This window comes from Budorcas taxicolor, chromosome 17 (genome assembly GCF_023091745.1).
Source record: "Budorcas taxicolor isolate Tak-1 chromosome 17, Takin1.1, whole genome shotgun sequence".
NCBI classification, from domain to species: Eukaryota; Metazoa; Chordata; class Mammalia; order Artiodactyla; family Bovidae; genus Budorcas; species Budorcas taxicolor.
In genome coordinates, this window is record NC_068926.1 from 22,469,109 (window position 1) to 22,476,179 (window position 7,071).

At 34.0% G+C, this 7,071-nt stretch overlaps 1 non-coding gene across 1 annotated transcript; it reads right to left on the reverse strand.

The window, feature by feature from the left end:
- Nucleotides 1-6,770: 6,770 nt before the first annotated feature.
- On the reverse strand, nt 6,771-6,843 carry TRNAS-GGA (transfer RNA serine (anticodon GGA)). The gene has a single exon. It is a non-coding gene; the product is annotated as a tRNA-Ser (tRNA).
- Between the last annotated feature and the right edge of the window lie 228 nt (nt 6,844-7,071).

The following is a 7,071-nucleotide window of genomic DNA, read 5'->3' on the forward strand; positions in this document are numbered from 1 at the left end:
TTGGGTTGCTTCACACTGGTCAGAATGGTCATCATCAAAAAGTCTACAAACATTAACTACTACAGAAGGTACGGTGAAAAGGGAAAAATCCCACATAATGGGTGGGATGTAAATTGATACAGCAACTATGGAAACAGTATGGAGGTTCTTATCTCTGGAAAATATGAAAATTCTAATTCAAAAAGATATACACACCCCAATGTTCATAGCAGCATTATTTGCAATAACGAAGACATGGAAGCAACCTGAATCCATTGACAGAAGAATGGATAAAGAAAATATGACATATACATAAAATGGATTATTACTCAGCCATAAAATGGAATGAAATGATGCCATTTGCAGCAACATGGATAGACCAAGAGATTATTATACTAAGTGAAGTAAGTCACACAGTGAAGGTAAATATACAATATCACTTTGGATATGTGGAATCCAAAAATAATAATAATAATAATAATAATAATAATAATAATGATACAAAAGAACTTATTTACAAACAGAAATAGACTCACAAATATTGAAAGCAAACTTATGGCTACCAAAGGGGAAAGGGGGAGATAAATTAGAAGTTTAGGATTAACAGATGCACACTACTGTATAAAAAGTAAACAACAGGACCTACTGTATAGCACAGGGAACTATATTCAGTACCTTGCAATAACCTATCATGAAAAAGCATCGGAAATACATAACTGAATCATGTTGTTGTATACCTGAAACATGGTAACTAAGCTGTATTTCAATTTAAAAGTAAAATAAAAATAAATTAAAAACTAAAATAGGTATTTTGAAAAATGATGTTCTAGGTTACTTGGGTATCCTTCAGTGTCACTCTGCATACGGTCAATATAAGATAACATTTCTACTGCAAATAATTTTGTAAGGCATTCCAGCTAGAAATTGCTAGAAGGAAATATTGCTAAAAGGATAAAATGTTGGCACAGTAACATTGCCACATTAATTATAACAAATGTTTATCTTCCCGCCTTTATTTACTTACTTATGATTGGATTATTCAAGAAACAGATTTTCTAGATGCAAAAACTAAGAATGAATTTATGGATCAATTTAAGAATTTGATTATTACTGTGTGTGCAACTTTGACTTCAAAGAAAAGAACCAAATTTGTACATGCAAGCTAGTTGTAATATGTTGAAGCAAAGACTATTTTCATAGCACATTACATAATAGACTAGGTGTGAAATTAGTTTTATGGTGGATGGATACCCTGAAGGTTGTTAGCTTTTTATTATGTACAGCTCTTTGTACACTGGATGTATTAGCATTTCTTCTTACAGATAACACGATTAATATGTTTAAATGAATGATTAACTCTTAAAGTGCACTTCAGCATTCCTAAGTACCCAAACACTAATTCCACTTTTATTTTGGAACTATAACTCAAGAAGAGATTTTCTCCTGGTTCAGTCACACATGTATTTTGGATAATTGAAGGAATGAAGTGAAAATAGGAAAGGTCACATTGTCCAAGTGAAGTATTCTGGGAAAACAGACATAAAACTGTCTAATTACGTCATGATTTGAATCTAGTTTAGTGTATTTTGTGTGTGATGAACTCTAAGTTGAAATGACTAAACTGAACCAGAAGCGTCTGTATGAACTGATTCAGCAGTGAACACTTGAAGGCCATGTATATTTTTCTTTTCTCCAAATCGAGCAGCTAGTCTAGTGCATGGCAATGGTAGCGAAAACAGACAAACAGAAATGCACTTCTCTTACTCATGGATTCCCCCCCCCCCCGGGGGGCTATTGAATCTAATTTTGTTTGCTTGTTTTTATTCAAAGGTGACAAAATGTACTTCTCTTACTCATGGATTCCCACCCCCCCCCCCCGGGGGGCTATTGAATCTAATTTTGTTTGCTTGCTTTTATTCAAAGGTGACATTAGGAACTATGTGAAATTAAAATTTTTATTTCTTTTAAGTTTAGCACATGTCACAGAATTAATAAAGCTGCGTTTTAAAGTATAAATATAACCAATCCCAATGTTTTCTATTTGTGGGTCTTGTAAACATTTGGCACATAGGTGTAAGAATTAGGTATATTCCATTCTATAATGCCCTGATAGTGGAAGATGCTATTATATTCCTAAAGTTTATCTACAAAGTAGCCCATTTATTTAAGGAATTGGGAAAGAGATTATGCAGATGTGTACCATCATGACTATATACGCTATTGAAATATATGCCATTAAATTAAATCCAGCTCTCATTTCTCTTTAACATCATTCACATACAATTTTCTGTAAATAAGTCACATATGTGGTCAGAAAAAAATTATTTTCTTAGGCAGTTTTTCCAATATAGTGTATAATCTTTACTATCTTTTCAATCATCTTACAAGAAGATTCAAAAGTTTGGGGCACTCAAAATATATTTTATTTGGACACCAGGCAACTAGAGAATTATTTCAATCCACTCTCATATATCTACATTTTCATTCATTTAAAAACATCACTTATCATATTATTATCATAATTTAAAAATCCACATAGGAGGAATAACTAAAGCTCATTTAATTCTTAATTTGCATCAGTCAGCTAAAACAAATTCTTCAGGTAAATTGTCTAATTATTCATCAAGAATTAGAAATACATATTATAAATAATTTGATTTTATGTATAAAACAACTGAGACTTACTGAGGTGAAGTAAGTTGTCAAAAATGACATGACAACTATGTGGTAGGAAAAGATATGAAATCTTTAACAAACAGTATTATATGGATATGAATGTAAACTTAAAGTGAAAAGTCCAACAGAAAAGAGAGTAGTAAAGAAATAAATAGAAAAGTTACCAAAAAGAAAAAATAAGATTCACTGTACTTCTTTGGGTAAGTTTTATTTCTACTTGAAATAGTTAAGTTTTTAAATATCATGCAATTAAAGGATAAGCAGATCAATAAATATAATGTTCAAAAATATATAAACATATATTTAAAAGGGTCAGTTAAATATTATGTATATAACCAACTTCTGTTTATACAGTTTGAGAGTAATGTTGGTAATAACTCCCCAAAGTAAGAATGTAATTATTTGTGTTGTCTGAAATGAACTCTTATATATACAATATTCACTAAAACAATGTGCCAGAATTATGCTTTAAAGTGTAATAGTAGGAATAACCTAATTCAATTTGAAATATTGTATTAGGATAATCATAGTATCAGCACAGAACATGAACACTTTTTAATGTACTTTCTTAAGTTCCAAGTCCACCTATCAACAATAAACTATATCAACAATAACTACAGAAGTAAGCGACCATGTAAAATTTATGTAGAATATTGTACTCGATCATTTTTCTAGATCTTTAGTTGCATCAGTTAATTTGCTTGAAAGCCACAGAAACCAGTTTTGTCCAACTTAAGCCAAAAGAGATTGGTTGGAAACATATCAAATGTATCTTAAGAAATTAACAGGTTTTAATAGAGAACCATTCACCTAAGTCAGAGAAGTCATTGGCAACCCACTCCAGTACTCTTGCCTGGAAAATCCCATGGATGAAGGAGCCTGGTAGGCTGCAGTCCATGGGGCAACAAAGAGTCAGACACGGCTGAGTGACTTCACTTTCACTTTTCACTTTTATGCATTGGAGAAGGAAATGGCAACCCATTCCAGTGTTCTTGTCTGGAGAATCCCAGGGACCAGGGAGCCTAGAGGGTTGCCGGACACGACTGAAGTGACTTAGCACCAGAAGCAGCATTCACCTAAGTGTTAAGAGCATAGCAAATTCCTACTTTGAGTGACTCTGATAGAACTGATGCTCCTCAGTGGGAAAGAGTAGGACTACTTATGGATTAAAAAGTTTCATAAACACTGTGTATCATAAGGAAAGGCTCTTTTGCCAAATGAAAATCATGAAAGGAAAGGTTAGTATATGTAAAGCATATATTAGTTAGTCAATATATCTACTCATCTAAATGTAATTTTTTTCAAAATATTTTTCCTACTTAAAAGTAGCACAGCTAGTCTACTATTAAGCATTTCTTATGCACTGTGCATTTGGTGACAAGAAAATCATCTTTAAAATGAATAGCTATGGGAAAATGTGAAAACTATGTCTTTTCTGTTAAATAACTATATCTGTATGTTTATTTCAAATAAATTTTAATATTTACTGAAATTTCTGATAATATCTAACCATAAATATGATGTTCAACACTTTGAGTTTCAGAGCTGTAGATCCTGCGATCTAGCATTATTTTTTTCTCAATTTGATACCACACATTTCACTATCATATCTATGAGAACACATTGGGTTGTGTAGGCTTTTTTTGTTTGTTTCTTGTTCTCTAATATATGCTTAGTTTCCTTCAGGTTGTAACATATGCTTCATATCATATAAGCATATATATATACACACACACACACAGATACATAATATGAGCTTCCCTGGTGGCTCAGACAGTAACGGATCCGCTTGCAATGTAGGAGACCTGGGTTCGATCCCTGAGTTGGGAAGATCCCCTGGAGGAGGACATGGCAACCCACTCCAGTATTCTTGCCTGGAGAATCCCCATGGACAGAGGAGCCTGGCAGGCTACAGTACACAGGGTCACAAGAAATCAGACATGACTGAGCAACTAAGCACATAGTACATATATAATATATATTAGTTAAGTATTCAATCAACTAACTAATAAGAAAGGATTTGGTTAGCTTGAATATATATATCGTGTATATAATATAAAGCAGATTTAATGGCCAACAGCATCCCTGTTGGCTCAGATGGTAAAGAATCTGCCTGCAGTGCAGGAGCCCCAGGTTTGATCCCTGGGCTGGGAAGATACTCTAGAAAAGGGAAAGGCAACTCACTCCAGTATTCTCCCCTGGAGAATTCCATGGACAGAGGAGCCTTTTGGGCTACAGTCCATGGGGTTGCAAAGAGTTGGACATGAATGAATGACTAACACACACACACACACACACACACACACACACACATACACATAATGGCCAAACCTAGCTTTTAGGTTTCACCTAAACTATATCCTTATGAATGTCAAAAGAGTATATAAAAATCAATTACCCTTTCTCAGAAATATACTGAAAATTGCAAATCATATAGATTATAATTACTGTAAATTTTATTTCACTTCTAGAGGATAGTAGCTTAAAATTTTTTAATGATTTCACAAATCTATTTAGAGGTCTATTGTGTGAGAAGAAAACTAAGCTTGCCATTATCATTCCTAGCTTAAGTCTTAGCAGTAACATACAATGTTCAGGGTGCAGTACATTTTAGGACTATAAAAATAATAAATATTTATTTGAAATTACCATCTCTGGGATGAAGTATTTTAAATAATGTGAGGTTTAGTGTTTCTTTTACTCGTTTAATCATAAATAATTTAAGGTAACAAGTTCCATATTATTACCTTAATTCAGCTTTTGTTTACGAGAAAGTGTGAACAAAACATAAAGCTTTGATACTGAAACAGAAGAAACAGAACAACTATAAACTTTCTTTTATTAAGTTCAGAATGTTTATCTGAAATTAATACAATAATTCTGCTTCATTTACCTGGCATCATGGTGAATAAGCTATTTCACAAACATGAATTATTCAAATGAAATTCTCCCGGTTACTAACTAACAGAAGCTTTCATTATAACCGTTCTGTTAGAAATCTTTCAATAACTTATGACACACTTTTCTGACTCATTTTATAGTAGAGTGAATATAATTTAGTGGTTTCTTGTTGATTCAATCAATCATTTAAATATTCATTTTTATTCATCAATCGTTTATTAAATTCCCACTAATTCAAAATCTGCAAAGGACTGGGACTAAAAGGATGGATCTGAAACATTAATTATCTGCTAAAAGTCACTGGGATCATAGGTAGCTACAGTAGTTTTGCTTTCTCTTGTAAGTGGCCCTCTTATGAAGAACTTTTCCTTTAGATTCCTTCAAGGTTCTCCATAGTTGCTCCTCAATCTTGGCATAAACAAAACCACTATTTTTAAAAATTTATGTGCAATGAGTTTTCCCTGAAAACTGAAATCCCATCTTGACCCTATACCTAAGATTCTTTTGTAGTTTCCAGAACCACCTAGGTTATGGACACATTAGTTTATAAATGCTGTTATGAAGTCAATATATTAAAAAGTAGTACATTGTGTAGATTTATTTTCCCTTCTCTTAGATGTCCTGTTAACTTTTATTCAGGAATTCCATATTTCTAATGGATCTTCTCCCACATTAATTAAGACAGTCATTATAATTTATGTCTGCCCAATCATTTTAGTAATCTTTGTCTTATATATTGTCTACAACAGGGTTATTAAGCATTTGACATTCTGTCATATCCCCTTGTTACGAGTCTACAATGCAAAAATCAAAAAGATCAACAGTTTTGAAAGTCCTTTATAGCTGAAAAGTGAAAGTGTTAGTCGCCTCTGACTCTTTATGACCCCATGGTCTGTAGTCCACCAGGCTCCTTTGTCCATGAGATTTCCCAGGCAAAAATACTGGAGTGGGTCGCCATTCCTTTCTCCAGGGGATCTTCCTGACCCAGGGATTGAACCGGGGTCTCCTGCACTGCAGGTGGATACTTTACCATCTTAGTCACCAGGGAAGCCCTTATAACTGGTACTATGGATAAAGTGAAAGTGAAAGTGAAGTCGCTCAGTACTGTACGACTCTTTGCGACCCCATGGACTGTAGCCTACCAGGCTCCTCCCTCCATGGAATTCTCCAGGCAAGAGTACTGGAGTGGGTTGCCATTTCCTACTCCAGGGGATCTTCCCAACTCAGGGATCGAACCTGGGTCTCCTGCATTCCAGGCAGACACTTTAACCTCTGAGCCACCAGGGAAGCCCACTATGGATAAAGGTCAGGCTCAAATAACTGTATGCACCATAATTATCTGTAGAGACGTTGCTTTGGCCTTTTTGTGTTTTTGTTTTTTCTGAGGTTGACATCCATGTCTTGTTTCTGGTTTTGGTTTTTTTTTTTTTTTTTTTTCCATTTGAGAGAGAGGTAGTTGCAACAGCAAAGACACCTTGATTCTAGGCAGTTACAACGGTGGTGTTTTCCTGACTT